At 41.5% G+C, this 20,427-nt stretch overlaps 1 protein-coding gene across 4 annotated transcripts in view; it reads right to left on the bottom strand.

Moving 5' to 3' along the window:
• The window catches only part of STK32C (serine/threonine kinase 32C), a 130,499-nt gene that overhangs the window by 97,061 nt on the left and 13,011 nt on the right, over positions 1-20,427 (bottom strand). Inside the window, exon 2 of one of the 4 annotated variants that reach the window (XM_068951346.1) lies at positions 4,329-4,450. The exons of the other annotated variants lie outside the window; for them this stretch is intronic. The gene's annotated coding sequence lies outside the window, so the exon portion shown is untranslated. The remainder of the gene's footprint in view (positions 1-4,328; positions 4,451-20,427) is intronic. 4 annotated transcript variants of the gene reach the window in all.

Below are 20,427 nucleotides of genomic sequence, written 5' to 3'. Positions count from 1 at the left end.
ATATCTATGCAAAACTATGTCTTACATATTAAGAAATGCAGGGATATTGTGTGGTATGCAGATGGAAAGCTAGCTTTGCCTATTTTTTTAAACAAGTTTGAGTCCATATTTTTAAATATAAGGTATATTTTTTCCACATCTTTTGGGCAAGAAGTACTCAAAATGCATGACTTGCACTATTAACAATGCGACTATGGCAACATATACACAGCTGCCAACAGAATTACTGAAACAGGTTTAATAGTTAATAAGCAGCCAGATGATGTCAGACTGATCTACTAAGACCACTTTACATCTGCCTATTAGGACTAAATGTCCCAGAAAGTTGGAATGGCTAATATTAAACAGTCTTAGTTCATTTACCAGTCATAAAACCAATTTTCTACAGAACAGGGTAGAGTTACATAAAATGTGGCCAGGCCAGACCATGCCTCTATTTCATAGTACAACTGCTTTGATCCTTTTGTTAGGAAGTAATTTTCTACATCAGAGATGAGAATCAAAATTTTAAGTACTGTGTGTGCTATAGAAATGGAAATCACAGAAGCATCCTACAGAATGGGATGACTGTCACGTAACCTACAGCACACACAGACATAAATGAAAGAGGAAATCCAAAGAATTTGCTCAATGAATATTTGTGCCAACAGATCTTTGAAGTACACATAATTTATTGTATTAACTGAGGTGATCATAAGTTCTTAACAAGTAATTTCCAATGAAAAGTAGTTTCAAAAATGTAATAATTGTCTTAGGGAAAAACATTAAGTTGGCATGTATATTTGTAGACTGCTTGTTTTGTTGTCTTAATTTGGCAAAAACAAAAATGTTTGAGTGATTTTTGAAAGTTCTTCCCCTTTTGTTCCCTTTTTCTCTTGTGTCCACAAAGGAAAACAAAAAAATCTTCAAGCTCTGTTTTGATGAAAACCTACAATTTCCAGGGAGTGAAAGAGTGCATCTTTTGATCAGCAGCAACTCCCAAAAACCATATATACATATTCCTTTCCCACTGGAAAATAATAAAAATATTTCCTTAAATACATCCAATTGGAAAAGTCAAAAAAAATGTGCAGTGCAATAAACATTAACTCCATATTTTTTTATTTTTATTTATATATATATGTTATTTATTTCCCGATTACAATGCGCTTCAGCCTCTGATAAGATTTTCATACCAACAGTGAAGTATTTTATGTATGGAGAATCAGGAGTTTGCCATGCATAATTTCTTGAATATAACCTAGGTGGTTAAAATACTCTTAAAACTTTAACCACCACCTACTTTTAACCACCTAGGTGGTTAAAATACTCTTAAAATCTTTACCCAAACATAGAAATAGAATATGTTGCTCGAGCTGTACATCTCAAATGCACTCACTAATTCAGTAAGATATAAAGGCTTGTCGGTTAGCAAGTGACAGTATACAAAAGAAAAGACCTGGAATTTGTTGCTTTCATTCTGTCTTTGTATCATCAACCAAGACGAGCAACACCAACCTGTTGTGTGCAATGGCCTAGAAGCGAAAGGCTGCAGAGCCCTCCCCCCTAACTCACTAACTACGGCCTTTACTTCAGGGACAAACACTTGTTTCTGCAGCGAACGAGTCTGAAAGCATGTTCAAACGAAGTGTTGACACTCCGCTGGAAAAGCTCCTACCATCTACTTGAGGTGGCAGCTCCCTTGCCAAATCTAAATACCGACATCTAAAAGTTCAAATAATTCCTGGAGATAAATGCACCAAACTCCTACTGGTTCCATGTCGGCAAATGTACGTTGTTCTTTTCCAACTACATGCAACGCAATTTGAATTTTTTTCTTTTATTCAAGAATACTTTTTACAACTGCACATCTTAAAATCTCAGAAGAAACTTAAGAGATTTTGCATGTAAGACATAGTCATTCCACACAAGAGGTCTACAGAAGTTTTAGAAAATGAATACTTATTCTATAAAATTTAGCTTGATGTCTTACTACACGGTTGTCTTGTTGGCTTGAAATGCAAATTTCTAGTGAAAGCCAGACAAACAAAGCTATTCCGAAAGCTTTAAAATTGTTCACATGTCAGAGAGAGCTGAGAAACACTCTCAAGAATTCAGAAAAAAAAAAAATCACTGTGAAATCTTCTTCCAGCAATACACTTTCACTGCCCCAAAAGGTTTCCGTATACCTTCAGAACCTCATCCCAAATAGGAAAAGATAACGGGAAAAGACAGAGCCCGTTATTTTGCAGCGCTGTCTTCTTTCAGAGTCGGTGCCCTGTGGGTCACACTGGGAGCAAGGCCCCTGTTTCAGCGATGGTGGTTTGATGCAAGTCTTCATTTTATTTATTTAGTAGCAGAAGCTGACGTTAAACCTCCACCCCATCTGCCTCCTCCCAGGTCAGGACGGCCGGTCACAGCAACATAACTCCTGACAGATGTGCCACCGGGGGAGTTTTGCATCACATTTTAGGGGGCCTTGTTCTCGATTTCGCATGACCTTGCGTATTCATTTGCACAGGAAAAATATTGATAAACGTTACCAGTGCAAAGTGGTGCAGTTTTCCCATCCAGTAGTGATGGTGTTTAAAAATGTTTCCATACTTCAAAAATTACCCTTGCCTCCACCTTGATCCCTCTTCTCCCCCCACAGGCTAGTGGCTAATCCCATGAAGTAAAACTCTGCTCAGTTCAAATAACTCGCACTGTCTCGTGGGCAGAAGCTTTCATCGAATTGCGGCTGGAAGTTGTGTTGTACCTGGGAACTGAACGAGCAGACCAGTCTCACCGAGGGCCACTGCTTCCTCCCAGCCTTACCATCATCTTGCTGCTTGCATGGGTGTAAGCGACTAAAGGATTCATGGCAGCAGAAGGGCTTCTGGGTATAAAGCCTTTAATTACAGCTCAACATGAAAAGCATTGCTTTCAACTTTATGCCCATTTTCATCCACACCTACTCTAAAGCATTTGTTGACAGAGTAATTGATAAGCAGGAAACATGGACACAGACAGCATCCCTACAATTTTCAAGAGGGACTGATGAAAAGGCTAAATTATCTAAATTGGTACAAGTCAAGTTCTTTTTCTTAAAAAAAAAAGAAGTCACACACACAATACGTACCTTGACGCCTGCATAAAAGATGTACTACAGAATTGCATAATATCTGCTGAAATCTTCTATTTCAGGAAGTAGGCCTTCATCTCATTGTCACGTACAATGCACTGAAAGCTTGTGATTACCGCTCGAATACACACAGCTTGCCTCAAAAGTAAAGCAAGAAACAGGCAGCAACGACGCTGCAACTGTTTAAGCGCAGACACTCGGCGTGCCCAAGGACGCCGATCCGACCAAAGCCCAGGTAACAGGGACCAAGCGTTGAGCTTCGTCCCGGTGCGCAGCCCGTGTGCGCAGGCTCGGCCGCGCGCGGCTGGGCAGCCCGGCGGAGAAACGCGCCTACCCAGCCCGGCCCCGCAGACGCCGACAGCGGGGACAGACACGCGCCGAGGCCACGAGCTCAGAGCAGCCAAAACGAGGAGCGGGCACTGAGCACGTTCAAAGTTGCAATACGAAATACTACAGTAATAGGGAGAAATAATATAAACCCTCGTGCCTTGGAGTATAAATCTACGTCAAAGGCCTGGACTTTCTGTTGTGAGTTCACGGTGACAGGACGCTAAACAAGACCGACCGAGGCTCTGAACTACTCTCTGCTGGGTAAACCTGCGCTGCGCTAAGCAAATGGGCCAACCAAAGCCACGCAAACTCTGGGCTTGCATATCTGTTTTTTTAATAAAGCAAGCAAAAGGTTGAGAAGTAAACACAGTAAGGATATAGGGGAAAAAAATGGATGAAGGTCTGGAAACCAGCTTGGAAAGATGGTCAGAAATACATAATATGAGGAAATTTTACCCCTGCAGCTTTGGGTTAAAATACCAATACCAAAAGCGCACAGAAAAATTCCGTTTGTCAGTCGCTGCCGAGACGCCGGGGAGCGTGTCTCTGGCACCGCTTCGCTCCCCTCGCTGGTTCTGGCTCTTGCGGCCCGTTGCCGTAGCAACGCTGAGCGACTAAGAGCCACCGAAAAGCCAGCAGCCTCCACGGCAGGGCCGCGAGAGGCGACGCCGAGCGTCCCTGCAACTTCTTACTTGCTCGCCAGGTGATACGCAAGACAAATTCCTCTGTGAAAGCACTGAATAGGAGCATTAGCACCGCTCCAACAACAAGCACACCCCCTGCCCAGCAAGAGACGAACGACCCTTGAACTGAAAAAAAGCTGTGTTTCTAATTAGAAAAGTGTCCTGACTCAAGACAAAGTGACACGAAGACGAAACTGGCCAAGGTTACAGACCAGGTCAGGAGCAGCAACAGAAGTTGCTGGTGCAGCTGCTCTTTCCCAGCCTGGTACCTTCACAGCTTCCTCTCCCCTTCAGCGCAGCATCACCAGGCTCTCTAGAGAAATTACTCCAGTCCCTAGGTAAAAAAATCAGATGAAAAACTGATAAACTACTTGACTGCAGTACTAGGAGGTTACTGTTATCAAGAAATTAATTTTCTCTGCTACTGCTGAAGGCAAGTTCTGTAGAAGCAAAACTAGAGTTTAAATAGGTTTCAAGCTGCCGGTATATGTTTTTCACAGAGGAAATTCCACAGAATCATGGAACACTCCCTAAAAGTCAGCTTGTCCCTCCTAAGCTCCTAGAGAGGAGCAACCTTCAGTCATTCACAGCCAGCTCTCTTCCTTCAGCTTCCAAAAATGGCAATTACCCAGGAAGCCTACTCCATAAAGTTGACTATCCATACCATTGGAAAGTTTTTCTTAATGTCCAATCGCTATTTCCTTCCTTCCTGCTTAGTAAATCAGCTGTTGCTTATTCTACTGAGAGTGGAAATGGCAAAAAAACACGTTCCCTTCCCCTGAGCAGTCCTTTCCTCTGCCACTGCCTCTTCACATTAGGAAGTTTTTGTCTTCAGTCTCTCTTCTCTAGACCAAACACTTCCAAGTCTTTCACTCTTTCTTCATGTGTTACCCTTCCCAATTAGGGGTCACCCCCAGGCCAACCTCAACTAGCCAGTTTTCTCAGAGAGCTGTGCTGAGGCTCCACTGACTGCATCCAGCCAAGGCTTCCTTATTGATCATGATAAATGCCCCGTACTACTGCTTTTTTGCAGAACTGCTCTCTAACCAATTTCTTTCAAAGCACTCATCTCTGCTGCTACTGTCACCACTGCAGACACCATATCTATCTATACAAGCATCCCATCAAACTACCTTACATTTCACTTTGTCTCTGGTATGCTCTATTCTTAGCAACTCAACAGTCACTGATCCTTTAAATGATCTCATCTTTGACTTATTATGTCTTCTACAACTTTCATTTTAGACTCCAATGCTGCTTCCCCTGAAATCAGGAATAAAACTCTTATGATCAAGCAAGCATGCTTTCAAAGAGAAAGACTGGACCTTTATCTCCGGTCTACTTCCAGCTTTCTCATTATTATACTTGAGTTTGCTCCCCTTACACTACACTGCAAAATTTAAGTCCTCTGGAAATAAATTCCTCCTTCACTTCTTAGAGCTTTTTGTACCATGTATCTACCTAATCAGGTCGCAAGCCAAAAATCTGTATTCATCATCTGAACTTCAGCGCCATCAACAGCAATTGCTAAACAAGTTAGAGGGCAGCAAGATAAGTCGAAGAAACATTAGGAGGAACAAGGTTTTTCCCTGGCAATACTTCAGATTTGTGATGTGCTGTGATTTGCCTAGGGCACAGCTGCACTAACGCGGGAGCAGGGAAGACAGCAAATCACCAGTCAGTCAGTCAGTCATTGCCTTCCACCACCTGCCACAGAGCCGGCAGCAATTCCAGCTGCTGAGGAGTGCGGAGCGGAGCCAGGCACCTCTCGCCCACTCCTTCCCTCCTAGCTTTTGGCAGGCTATAACGAGAAACAAGCCGCCTTTCTTCTCTCCGTTCGGGACAGGACTGCACATGGAGATTCTTATTCAACTAAGCCAGAGATCTGACGATCTAGGCATCAGAGAGGAGTTTACAAAGTCTTTCCAGAAGCCCACTGTCAGCTCAGAAAAAAGAATGACTGTACGTGATTTCAAATCACCCAGCAAGTTCATACTATGATACTGCTATCCAGAAGAGAGATGTACACAATTGTGACTTCCCACAGATGCCACCTGATTTATGAGACCATAAAAGAGAGTACCATGAATGATGATGATGTGGAGAATCTATGGTGCATGCAAGTGTGTATGACACCAAGCCACATTTCATTACTACTGAAGTGCTTTAGCAACTCTGACATTTCAAGAAGATTAAAAAATTACTGAAATTTCTCATGAGTTGGCATCCATTCCATAAAAAAAGATAAAAATAAACAAATAAATAGCCTTGGAAAATTCAGTTCTTTATGTGGACATCACGTGAGAGAGAGAAGCAAATATTCTCTTCCCTGTCAAGTGAGCAGCTTAATAACAGATAACAGATGGATCGCCTTTGGATCTTTCTATCATAAAAATAAGATTCACTGTTTGGAATAAAAAGAGCTGTACAGCCATCCATTACCCCTACCCTGAGAGGGGTTTTTTTTGTTGATTAAATAAGCAAAAAATTGAATGACTGTGGGAGGGGAACAGAAAGTGACAGCATGTCTTACACAACGAGCTGGTAACTCTCATAATAGCTGCGCAGAGACCTTACACCATTCACAGTTACAGAAATCAAAATATGATTCTGCAGACACTCTGAAGTGAAGACATCTTCTCCTGTGAGTAGTACCACAGGAAGGAGTAAGACTGTTCACCTAATTAATTGCTTAGTCAAAGAAAAGTCTGTAACTTAAAAAGGGTTGCTTCTCCTGTGTGCATTTTGCTACACAATCCTTACAACAACCACAAAAATGAGCAATAACTAATTGCCAGTGCCCACATAAGTTAATAAGAATAGTCCTGTATGACTTTAGAGGCCAGCATCAGGCCCTACTTGGCAGAATCAGGTCCTGTTGGAAGTAGGTGCAGAAAAGGGTATAAACCTAAACCAAGGATGAGATGACTCAGACAAGACATTTAAAAATGAGGCAGAAGATAAAAATACTCTAAAGACGTAATACAAACTGTAAAAACACTAATTTGGTTCTAAACCAGTAAGACTGGGCCCACTTTTTCCTTGTTTGTTGCTTAACGAAACTCTAAAATGAAATATAAATAATGTTAGGGATGAGCCATAAAGAGACTCAGAGTAATATAAACATATGGTACTCCCCTTAGGATGTACATACTCTTTATGCCAGCCATACCATATGAAGTGCAATTTTACTGCTACAACATGGTGAGAGGGATGAAAAGACAGCATTGTGGTTACAACCCCTTCCCTTTGTACATCTTTATCTTCCCATCCTTACTCTAATCTCAACGTTTTAGTGAATGAGCCCTTTCTAAATAGTGCTAAAGCTGACAGGAAAACAATGGAAAATTTAGAAATGGTAAGAAAAAGACTACCAAAAATATAGAAAAGTGCGGTATGTTATTAAATCAAGAAAAGCACACATTAATTAGCTTCACATCCAGCTGAGAACAAAATGCTAAGAACATACTCTGAGAGCATGACTTCCTTCATAATAGCGTGTGTAGAAAGCTAATGTTTTTCACTTTTAAAAATAAAACCCTCTGAGGACAGAGATTAATTTCTTTTAGGCTTCAGTACTAAAGTTGAATAAGCTATTTTCATCTTACTATTTTAAATAGCAAATTTTTGTTAGGAAACTGGACGTGCACCTCTTTCAGAAGTAATGCATTTCTCCATATAATTGCTATTAAGCAATGGACATTCATTTAATTAAAGGTTCTTTGGTAATCTGTCAAGAATCTATGGAAACAGTTTCTCTCCCAGCTTATCACCTTGAAAAATGTTCTGGCAAGATATAATTTAGAAAATGAACTTCAACGTGAATGAAGGGAATTTAAGTATGTCCGAATGAAGTTCGGCCGTGGCAATAACCCTCACATCAGCTTTTCCTACCTGTCTCTGGGATGAAGACTGCTCATCTTTGTGCAAATTCTGGGATATTTAAAATGCTGTCAGTAGGCTACCAAGAACCCTTTAATCGCACTGGAATCCCAAAGTATTTTCCAAAAAGAGATCCAAAAACTTGGCTTAATTTGTTCTCTTTTATGTCAACGGCCCAACTCAGAGGAAATGAAAACTATCCCTAAGAGCTTTTGAAAAATCCTATTCTTAATGTGTCAAATATGTGCTGCACATTTTAATGATATTTTGAAAGACATATATATTGTAATTAGTTAACGAGGAATAACTTATTAAATGCAAAGTCATTGCCAATTTACCATTGCAAGACAATGTTACAGCTGCTTTTATGTTGACACAATAGCCTTAGACTTCAAAAAAGCAGATTCTTCAAAGGCAATAAATGATTAATAGAAAAAAAAATCAGACCATTCTCACTGCAAATGACAATTAAAGATACCCACTGTTCTGAAGAGAACTCAGAGTTTTAAATTCAGCTATTGTATTCTTGCTGCAACATCTTAAGCTGCTAACTCAAAATAACAAGGACAAAAATGCAGTGTTTTTTTTATTTCTCTCCAGTTTTCTCAGCTCTGTTCCCAAAGGTTCCTGTACTCACTTTCACTGACTTCGCTGTACAGCGTATCTCTGGTTTTTTATTTGCATTCGGATTCCAAAAGGAAATATAAAAAGAAACATGCAAACTGGAAGTTCAGCTCCAGATTACTAGCTACATTTTAACTTAAAGATAGACCATCAAACTGAAATCTAGTAATAACTATATCTCACATTAGCAGAACATCTTTGTTTATGCCAAACATACCACATAACATTCAGCAATACATGAGGAAGAGGTATCTTAATTAAAACTGCGCTATAGCTGTCAAAACAAAAAAGCAACATTTATTTTGCTCATTTGCTGATATAAATTCACAGGGAAAATGGGTGTTGGTTGGTGGATTTAGCTGATATGGGGTGGGGGGGAATAAAATCAGAGCTGTGGGTTACAAAGTTGGGTGATGACTGACAGAGCGACTTTACAGCATGAATAGCTGGGTATGGCTAGCTGTGTTGGTGTAGATACCAGATCAGCTTTCATATTCCCCTAAGGAAGGGCCTTTTAAAAATATGCAAGCTATATCCTACACAAAAGAGCAACAGAAAACAGCAAATATATGATTATAACTAGAAAAAGTAGGGAGAATAAAGTAAAACAAGCAAATAAAAAGCCTTGCCCAAGTCCCTAAAAGAACTGTCCTCTTATTTGCTTTTTAATTAATCACCAATAATCAGCATCATCGAAGCAGCCTCAGCAGAGAACTTCTTAATGGCTCTTTAGTGCCCTACAAATGAGGTGCCTTTTAATTACAGACCGATCCCAGGTAGGCTGGGAGGTTTGCACTCCTCTGGCACCAAACCTCATTCTATGGCTTTAATCCACTGGTGAAACAAAAAACAAAACTTCTTTTTTTTTTTTTCTCCAATCAAACTCAGACGTCTATCAGAAATGAAGGTTACTAACTGGGAAGAACAATTTACTGTACGCACTGGACACATCATGAAAGGAGCAGGAATTAGTCTATCCTGCCTTACTTAGGGTGTACTTAAAACACAAAGGCTGAATACAAACAGGACACATATTGGACTTCTGGTGGACAGCCACTGCACAGTACTGGGGAAGAAAAAACATTTAGGTGTCATAGAGACAAAAACGTCCAAAAGATATGGAACCTCCATACGCCAGCAGCAAAACTATGTCTCGTTTGGCCCATTCCATGTATTTCTTCCCCTAGTTCATTTTTTTCTTTCTCAATAAACCTGCTCTCAATAAGCCCTCCTGTTCACCCATCGTGATGCCCTTTCCAAAGGCACTTTGATTTTACTGGTGTCCCAGCGCTAGTTTCAGGGAGCAAGACTTTGATCTGGAGGCAAAAGACCGCTATAAGAGGTCTGAGTTGAATTCTAGCAGAACAGCAGACACTTCTTCTACGTCTTTGAACCAACCTCATTAATAAAATTGGTTGATTATAACACCTAAGAAACTCCCACAAGTATTAAAAGTAATAAAGCATTGTGATATTATAGCACTAAGATCCAGTAAGGTAATCTCCTCATTTGCATTTATAGATATTTAGTAGGTGTTTTTCCTGATTACCCACTTCCCCTTTTTCTCCTTCCTTTTCCCTACCATCCTTCAATTAAGGTATAACGAAAACAATGCACTGCAACTATCAAAAGATGCTTTCCTCTTCCTTCAGAGATGGGTGAGCAATGAAGCAGACGGGTGAAGTGTGCAGACCAGAGGAATACGCAATAGCTGTGAAGATATTCTGTGGGGTAAAAGTGCACTAGGACAGAACTGACACAGCCTTTATGATATAAAACAAATGTCATATTCTGCAGAACACTGAGACTATGCTGGTAGGCAGATCCCTGTATCATTTGGGTAAACGTTTTTGTGTGTTCAGAGTCAACAAAAATAATTTGGTAGAGTTTATCGGCAAGGGGCGTGTTCTCCTGATTGTGATGCGTCAATCTAACATTATCTGAGAAGTATTTCTAGGAAGGAGTGTATATACGTGGGATAGATATTATACCATGCTGAAAAGGCTTTATTTGAGCTCAAAGCCTACAGAACACTGTTTGTTTAGAAGCTCAATTTTGCAATAAGCCTTATGCAAAATTTGCAATATTTTGGTGCACAAAGAGCACAGCAAGCACTGAGGCTTTCCAAAAAACCCTGAAAAACAAAAATTAAGGAAGAATTTCTACTTATATGTTAGATATAGGAAATCTGATCTTGGATCTATCACAGCAACCCCAGGTCCACCCTCAGTTCATGTCACATCTTGTAGGGAGTCAAAGGCACGGGGTGCGATGCATTTGCAGAGACGCATTGCATCTCCTATGGCACAGCAGGTGAACGGAACAGACCAACAAGTCTGCAAGAGAAACATCGGACCAAGATAAGTTGAAGGAGATCTGAGGGCCAGAGAAAACATTGCCCAGATAGGCTACATCCATATCCTAGCAAGGAGAGAGACATTTTTCTTTTAAGTGTTCCTTTATTTATGTCCAAATAAGCAATCTCTTTCTTGCTAAGTTTAATGATTATTCTCAACTCCAGTTTAAGATCCAATCTTATCCCTACATTACTGCTCGCAGCAGAGAAGATATAGTTACTTGACAAGAGAACTTGGATGGTGCTGGTCAGAAAGACAGGTTAGGGCAGCACAACATGCGTATTTTGGTTTTGCAGAGGCTTGCAAACTGTTTACACTAGATTTAGGATCCTCTGGACTCTAATGAAACACCTGGGGTAGTCTCATTGACTGGAGGGTGCTTTTAAAGGCATGTTTTGAAACATTAGTCCCACTTCTGTCCATTCACGTGCCCTTCCCTTGGCCCATGCCCTGCGCTAACAGTACATAGCTCCACAGTGTTTTGTCTACTGAAAAGCAACATCACTGATTCATCCCCGCAGCTGATTGCAAAACTTAGTTCACCACTTCACTCCCCTTTTTGTCACTACACATTTTGGCAATGGTTGGGTCTTCCTTAAAATCAGACTCAATGCCATAGCACACAGAGGAGCAATGATTTAAGCAGAAAAAGCCGTACATGCAGATGACCTTCTGCACCTGAGCAATTAAAACAGACAAAGGAACAAACATTCAGTGAGACTTGTACAGCAACGATTGGCCCGTTTGCTATATTATTCCCTGCTATAAATGACAATGTATGCTTGCTATTTTTCTTTTTATCTTCTGTGACATTAAGAGATAGTAAGTTTAGAAACATCTAATTATTTCTTTATATAGCAGTAGTAAACCTGTAGAATTCAGTACCCCAGGACTTCAGCAGAACAGATTCTCCAGTCATATTTTTTTAAGGACTGTCAAGTCATATTACCACTAATACATTAACAAGCCAAGGGAGCAACAGGAATGACCACGTTTCTTTTTCAAGAGATAAACTAAAGAGCAGGAGATATTCCCTACTGTACCATATCAAACAACTCTTTCATTAGCTGCTGGTGTTGGCTGCTTGTGGAGATGGGATGTTTGCCTAGATGGTCCACAGATCTAATTTGAGGTAGGAATTGTACAGAAAGTTAAGAAATGATATGATCTGTTTAAGAAAAATTCAAAAAAAAGAATCTTTCAGTAGCTGTAGAATGCAGAGACAAAGCCCTGCTGCGGTGGTGAGTGAGTGGCAGAGATAACTGATCAACTACAAAGAAGTTGCTAAGTACGTGATGAAATTACACTGGGATACTGCCCTCAGCACAGCAATGACAGCTCCCGCACTCCATGACCGGACCTACTAGTTGCTATGGAAATAAAGATCACAGCAACAACGAGCATGAGACACCAGTCGCTCACATGAAATCCAATGCACTTTGTAATACCATAATAACATTCCAACTCTTTACAGATGCTATTACACAAATGCATTGCAGATAGATGGGAGACATCTGGGAGAAGGAAAACAAGATGCTTTGTAATAAAGATCAGGAGAACGGCTTACTAGAGTATTCAAAGCAGACAAACCATTGTTAGTGTTAGTACCGTATCTTTTGGACAGGCTGACACAGCATTTGGAATGTTTTAAACATCAATTAATAGGAAAATTAGCAATATTAATAATAACGCTTTTATAAGAATAGTGAGCCACATCAAACCTAGCCTCCACAGATAATTACCACAGTCCTCAGATTTCAGATATTTTTTCTGTGTACCTAAAGAAAGCAACAACAACTGCTCAAAGAAAAAAGAAAAGGAACCTACCTACTGTTTGACTTCATGTTTTATGTAGAAACAAGTGCTGGAGTATTATGAAAAAATAATTAGGCTCACAGTGGCAACTGCTGTGTGATTGGTCATACATCAAGAGGAAAAACTGCCTTTATTTTTATGATAAATAGCCCTACGGCTGTTTATGCTGTAGGATTTAATCCTCCCTGAAAGTCTTGTGCTACAAGTACATTATGCCACACAAGGCGCAGAAAAAGCTCCGGCTCTCTGCAGAGCACCTCGGGGTTTCGTACCTTAATCAAGTGCTGATTAAGCCTCTGGCCCCGTGCTCGGATACACAGCAAGTTCCTGCATCTGCACAGGACTCACCAGGCTCCAGCACAGCTCTCCAAGGCAGGTGAGGATTTACCGCATGGAGCTGCCGGCTCTCCCCCTCTCCCCCAAACACTCGCTAAGCAAGCGCCAATACACTAATGAAGTAGGCAATTATCCCCTGTTCCTTAACAGGCAATCAAATCAAGTAACTCTAAGTGGATCTGCCACTCGTAAAAATGTTTCTGGCTATACAATCCAGGAATATATTATCATAAAAAATGCAATAAAAACTCACATTATCATGGAAGTGCATAACATGATTCTAAAATACACTGCAGCCTGACAGATCTTCTAACGTCTTTGTCAAAAGCTTTTGTTCCAGCTGTCAGCTGCAGACTTCCTGGAGGAGGGCTCAGGAGACCTCAGCAGCCCCCAACCACCGCACGGTGTACGGCATCTGTCCCTGGTCAGAGGACACCGGAGGGGGCTGCACAGGCCCCTGTTTGCCTTCTGCTCACAGCTGCATTTGCCCTTGCAGCAGAAACGTCAAGAGCTAACGATGTCAAAGGGCACATCTGACACACACCAAAACGTAATAACCACAGTGAAAACAAGAGAAATCATTCAAGTGATTTTTTTGTGTTTTACTGCTGTTAAAGGAAAAAAAAAAAAAAGAAGTGTTTTCATTCATCTCAGTTGATAAAGACATGCGCTTCTATAAATATCTTCAATGGCGCAGACCCGGGTGGAATACCTAATAAGGTCTACATCGGTTTTTAAATAGAAGTCTGCCCCTTTCAGATGTAAGGATCTGCTGAACCCAAACAAGGAGAGCAAAAATAGCAAAAGCAACCGCTTCTCATTATTTGTTAAATATACATATTCTGAAGGTCAGATTTTATACACATGTGCATGCTTGTTCACATGCATGCTGTAATCAGCAGTACATCTGAGGACACTGATCAATAGGGCCGGGTGTAGGATTCATTAGCAGGGTCACGCCTGCTAAACTGCCACTGCACCCGAGGGAACCAGGCTGAAGTCCACACCAGGTGGCTTCCAAGTCACTGGAGCTGAGCCAGCGTAAGTGGACCGTCCCAAACGGCACAGCGCGACTGACTAATACAGAGTAACACCATCAACTTCCAACAAATTCTTCAGTAAGTCAACTGCATCCCTCCTGCTATAGTCCAATGTTCCTTTGTTTTAGTCTGCTGTGTAACACTGTAACTGAGTGAAATAGTTCACTCTGAGGAGTTTCCTGTACCTTGGATACTCCTCCTGTATTGGGGAGTAAGATATTCATGCCTGCATCATACTTGAACCCTTTTTATTCCTCATCTTGATGGTCATATCAATTGACTGTTGAAGGTCTGCCATTCTCTGCCCCTTGTCTCCCTGACTGTACCAGAGTCCTTCAGCTTGACATTGCTCATCGAGTAATCTCTGACTCAAAAGTATCTCCAATCAGGTCTCAAAGGGAGCATTTACTGAAAATAAAGCATTAATTGATTATCATTCCTGGTGAAACGGCCTGGGTCTCTATGTGAAAGACGTGGTATGTTACCCAAAGGTTGCACTGCTGGTCAGAAAACAGCAGCAGGTTGCATTTTCACCACCCAGTAATGCTGAGCAGCGTTAAATTCTGTCAGGTAACACCTAGCAGTCTTACAATCTCCTTGCTCTGAGAACTTCTAGCACCTTCTCATGAGGAAAACAGCATACTGATAGCTACTGAGACGGACCGGTTCGTACAGGACACTGCAAAAATATTACTGACAATAGCGCTGCTGAGAAGAAACTCGAGTTTTCCAAGATACTGCGACATGGAGCAGGGAAGCGGGTCTCAGGGCCCGTGCCCCATGCCCAGCCCAGCCCTGGCAGAAGTGGGTGCCACAGCCCTGCTGTCCCCAGTCCAGCCCCCTAGATGGGCCTTGGACCTGGCTCCTGGCGCAATTGCTGAGAAGTATGAAATATTTCTCTCCAGAGGAGATGGCCCTGGTTTTAGGGGAACTGCTAAACTAGAGAATTAGAGAGTAGAAAGACCACCGAGGAAGAGAACATCTCACTGTGGCTCTTGAAGCATCCAGAAATACTATGCTGTTATCAAGGTGTGCATTCCAGTTGAAGGAAGCTATGACAATACCGTGAAACACTGTACAAACGGCACTTCACTTCATTGCTGACGACAGAATGCAACATTTGCATTTCAAGTAAGGACTTAAAAATAGCTGAGAACAAGATATAATACAGCATAAAAAAATAAACTCATAAACTTCTGGTTAATTACAAAAGAGTCTTCAAGAAGTCTTAAGACTGGAAAAATGTTGCTCGGGAACTTTCATTATTCTATTCAACATAATTTAGTCTATCCTTCACAATTACCTTTTTCCAAAAAAAACTAGCACTGATAAAGTTTCCTATGGACTTAGCATATGACAGTCCTAAGAAAAGAAATCTTTGTAAAAGGCTATGTCAGATTTCCAAGAATATTTTCTTCCCAGAATTCTTTCAGCTGGGCCAGTTTCTGTATCAAGAGAGGCTTTTCTACTCACCACACCAGCAAATGCATTGCAGGACATGAACGTCAGCCTTGTTCTTCCTGCTGTTTCAATGCGGCTGGCAATGGCTATGAGACCACTGCAAAGAAACGCTGCTCGCACACGCGACAGAGCAGAAGCTCTGAATCTGCACCACTGAATCTTCCGGGTTGAGAGCACAAAATGTTTGCTTTTATACAAAAGTAATCACACGCTAACTCCGCAAAGGTTCAGTAACAGACACCCTTTCATATCAGGGCTTATTGTCTGTGGGTCCCTATGAAACATTTTATCTGCAAGAACTGCAATGAAGGGGTATTCTGGCTATAGACACACTTAAAAAGCTCAGTTTTCTTGGTTTTAATAGGCATTTACTGTACCTCTAGCAATGCTGCATATACCATGATTGCTGTATTTCAGTGGTGGCCTCCACTACAACTTTCTGCAACAGCATTTAATTTTGAGGACTATGAAGAAAGTCACACACACAAAAAAAAATCAGGTAAAATAGGCTGTCAATTATATTCACTTCTTGGCAACTAAGTATATTAGCATGATGGAAATACAGTTAATGTCTTTTTTTAAATCTATGACTCCACTGGAGTCAGCTGTAAGTCTCCCTGTTGCTGCAGTGGCTGGTTAAGGAGCAGAGCAGAGGCATCGGGTTCAGAGGAACCATTACCTCCGCAGGCAGGGTAGGCGGCAGCATCGCAGTAACAGGTGGCGCCTACCACGCCCCGAGCAACAGCAATAGCTGCGCTTGTTCCAACAGCATCACAGCCACGCTCCTGAACCTCTCTGAGCACAACGGTCCGAAGGAGCTCACTCAGATAGCTTTGACTACGTAGATTTATACTTATATATGTACACATATGTGCACATACACTGAACTAAAATAATAAAAATAGCTTTTCTACTTCAATAGGCAAGCAATTACACAAAAAGCTAATGAGTTCTTTATTTACATTGTGATGTGGGTAGTGTGGGATTTCTGCATGTGTGTACATTGTACTTGTAGTTAATTTATACATTACCAAGTTCGCATAGCTTTCCATGCGACAGTGCTGTCAACACAATTATGATATCTTGAAAACAAACTCTGGACTTTTTTTCGAAGCAGAAGCCGCTGGTGCATGCATTGTTAGTACAGGGCTCCAGAACGCTATTTAAAGCGCACAGTCCTATCTTTGCCCTGGAAACTCACGAGCAGCAGACGCACTCTCTCAAAATAGTTTCAGCTTGGATAACTGACTGTGCTGTTCTGTCAGAGGGGGCTCGGCATTTTAATGCCTGTGGGGAATGCTGCTGCTCAAGTGACCTACAATTTTTTTTGACAAACACAGTTCCGCAGAGGACGCACACACCCCCCCGGGCCAGCGATGTCAGCTGCTCACCGCGGTTCTGAACGGAAAAACAAATCATAACAAGAGTCTGCTGCAGGGGCGCTTGGATGAACTCAGCCGAGCACCTCTGCTCTCGCGGACCAGCGCACAGCAGGGCACGTTAAGCAGGAGCATCAGCTCAAAGGTAGGGCAAACAGGAAAACTTTATCCTAAAGGAGACAATGTAACACCAACAGGACTCATGAGGTCTGAGTGGATTTTGTTTTGTTCTTTAAACCTGCCTACGATTTCCGATCTCTCCACATATCGTTCCATATTCTGCCGTCCATCTCTGGGACTACAAACTGAAATTAGCAATGTAATGTATTTTACAGGACTCTGACAAATAAAAGTGGACATCGTTCTTTCTTGCAAAGACAGAAAAATTAACATCAAGAGAGTATAAGTTCATGGTCGTTAGTTATACCAGCTTGCAATTTCGCTAAACCTGGAATGGAAGAGAAGATGTAAGCACAAGTGATTCATGAATACATGGAAATGTTTTTCATGGGATCAGTTTGACCTCAGATAAGAAGAATAACCCCTTCCAGTTCTCCCTAAAGTCAAAAAATGTCTTAATTTGAAGGTAGCAGTCAGGTGTCATAACAGATTTACTCAGTGAACAGACCTCACTGATACTTCTAAATGTGCCAAGCAGAGGAGGGACTGGGCCTGTATCCTGTACCCAAATGGGTGCAAGGATGACAATGCCCTGGCTCAGGATTCATCTAAACTCAGCAAGAAAAGATAGACCCAAATTCACAGAACATGGAGATGACATTTAAAAAGTTTAACTTCTCTGGGGAAAGCAAACATCCTATTTCTGCAATAAGAAATTCTCTCAAATACTCCTATGTACCAAATAGCAGCCAAAATACAATAGCTCATAAAAAAAAAAGATGATTATAGAAATAAGCATGAGGGGACCCTTTACTTTCTTCCGTGGCATGCAGAGCTGAGGGCACAGCCCTGCTCTCCGGCTGTGACCGTCATCCCTCTCAGCCCTGCTCAGTTTTCTGAAATAAAAAAAAAGAAGCAGGGAGGGGACAAGAGACTCGAACCAGTACAGGTAGTTGTGGCGTACAGAAGGCACAGAGGACATCTGGGAAAGTTTTCCTCTGCACAGCTCAGGGCATGGCCTGTGCCTGCGGCCAGATCAGCCCACTGGCTAGCCAGCGTTTCTCAACTTCTTTAACACGAAGACTCTCCAAAAAGACACATTCACAGCTTTCTGGCATCTCAGGACATCGACGTGACCTAGCAGCCTACCCGGAGCCTGCGTTTACTCAAGCAGCGCTCACACCGCTGGTGCCCCAGGACTCCAGCCCCAGGGCCGGTCTGCTTGCTTTCCCCCAGTACTCACTCACACAGAGGAATAAAACCCTCGTGCAACCTCACTAAGAGAATAAGAAAATAAAAGTGACTGAAAATTCCCATTTTATAGCAGAAAGAGAGGAGAGAAGCATTTTGGAGAGAAGAGGGCATATTTTAAGATGCTGAATTGAGCGGATAGGAAAATCTAAATCAGTGGCAGAAGAAACACTGAAATTATTTTCAAAGCATTATTGTGGGGCAATTAATGATTGAATTATTTGTTGATCTTATTCAATACTTTGATGAACAGAAGCAATTCGTTCTAGTTAAAAGAAACTAATTTTTAATTACACAGATTGTATATTTCAAACATGACTTTTTGATATCAAGATCAATATGCTGAAAATATTCATTACTCAGTCCCTAAATCCTCCTGTTGTCACAACTGCACTTGTTTTGACACCTGCTTAAATTTTCTTGCTGTGGCATTTAACATGAAGGAAAAAAACCCCCAATGCAACAAGGTGAACAGGGAAAGCACGTGCTGCCCTCCCAACACTACGCTCTCCCCACACTGCACATACTATACTGGAACTGATGGAGCTCTTTTTTGCCATCACTGGTTTTTGAAGGGTTACTGAGGGGTTGACCATTATAGTTACTGCATCAGGTAGTGATTTAACAACTGAAGGAAGCCTCCACGTTATCAGTGGGCCTCTACTGTTAGTTAAAACCCCAAGGCAGAGCCTTCACCAGCACTGAGCAGGGACGGCACCTCCCCTGCCCTTGCACCCAGCTCTTCGTCTCTGCTCACAGAGGAGGCCCCGCGCTCCACCCCGAAAGCCTGCAGGTACTGTCTGCCAGCTGTGTCTGAACCACAGGACTCGTGACTTACTCCAACAATTCCAATAGAAACCTGGCAGGTAATGTTTGCACTGGGGGGATAAGCCAAACACATAATATCCTGGGGAAGAAAAATAAATCAAAGGTTTCACAAGATACATACTATTATATTATACCATTCTATCCTACATACTACTAAAAGGCATTGAGTCATAAAGGTAATGCTGTGTCCAATGTACACATTTAATGGCAGCCACTGATAAGAGGTCATTTATAATTTGAGTCAAGAGATAACTGTACTTCTACCGCCAGCTAAAAGGTTGTAGCATGCAAAGACCAACTGCACAGCCACAAATACACTTGGGTACATTTAATTTTTGCTCAGTTGTCATGGCAGTGGCTTGTGGGTGTTTGCAATATGTACTGGTGGGGAGCGTGACACTTCTGTAACACACTTGCCATCCAATGCTTCGAAAGTGTTTGTTCCATACCTGAAATAGCACAGAAATGATAGTAGCAATAAAAAGCTACTTGCAAGGAAAAGAAAAATGTGTTTCACAAAAGGTCCAGAGAATTCTGAGCTGTGTAGATGCGCTGCACTACTTAAGTCAAGTCTTTGGAAAACAGACAGAAGGATCTTGACCAGCCCTGTGACCTTCTGGATGATTAACTAACATTTAATGTAAATGATATAGTTTAAAAAGCCACATACTTCATTTTCATTGATAAGTATAATTAGCTGTCATCGTAACCCATATTTCCTAAAGTGTTTTACCTAATCCTTAAGGAGAACTGCTTGCTCAGACAAGGAACCTGAGCTTTAGTTCAAGCCCTTCAAAGTCTTTGTTCCGACTTTTGTTAGTATATTCACTTACTAGAATTACAAACACCTCAGAACTCTTCAGGTGACCTTAGAAAGGGATTGAAGTCCGCTCCACATGCCTCTCTATTGAATATCACACCAAAACATCAATAACATTAAAGCCCAAAGCTAGGAAATGTCTTGGGTGCTCCTAAACATCACAATAGTCTGTTCTAAATTAGTCCTAAATCTTTTTTTTTTCTCCCCTCTGGGTATGTGAAACGTATATATGACAGCCTTTTTATTGCCACCAGCTAATCCTTTTACGTTCATGGGACACACGTCATGAGCCAAGGCTTTAACAAGTAATACTAACTTCTGTTTAGTTGCGATTTTTTTGAGTCAGGGATTAACCTGAAGCGAAGAAAGATATTTTTCCAAGCACAAAGACAGCTGTA

This window comes from Struthio camelus, chromosome 7 (assembly GCF_040807025.1).
Source record: "Struthio camelus isolate bStrCam1 chromosome 7, bStrCam1.hap1, whole genome shotgun sequence".
Lineage (NCBI taxonomy): Eukaryota > Metazoa > Chordata > Aves > Struthioniformes > Struthionidae > Struthio > Struthio camelus.
The sequence above is the reverse complement of the archived record's forward strand: the minus strand, read 5'-3'. Positions and strand labels throughout refer to the sequence as shown.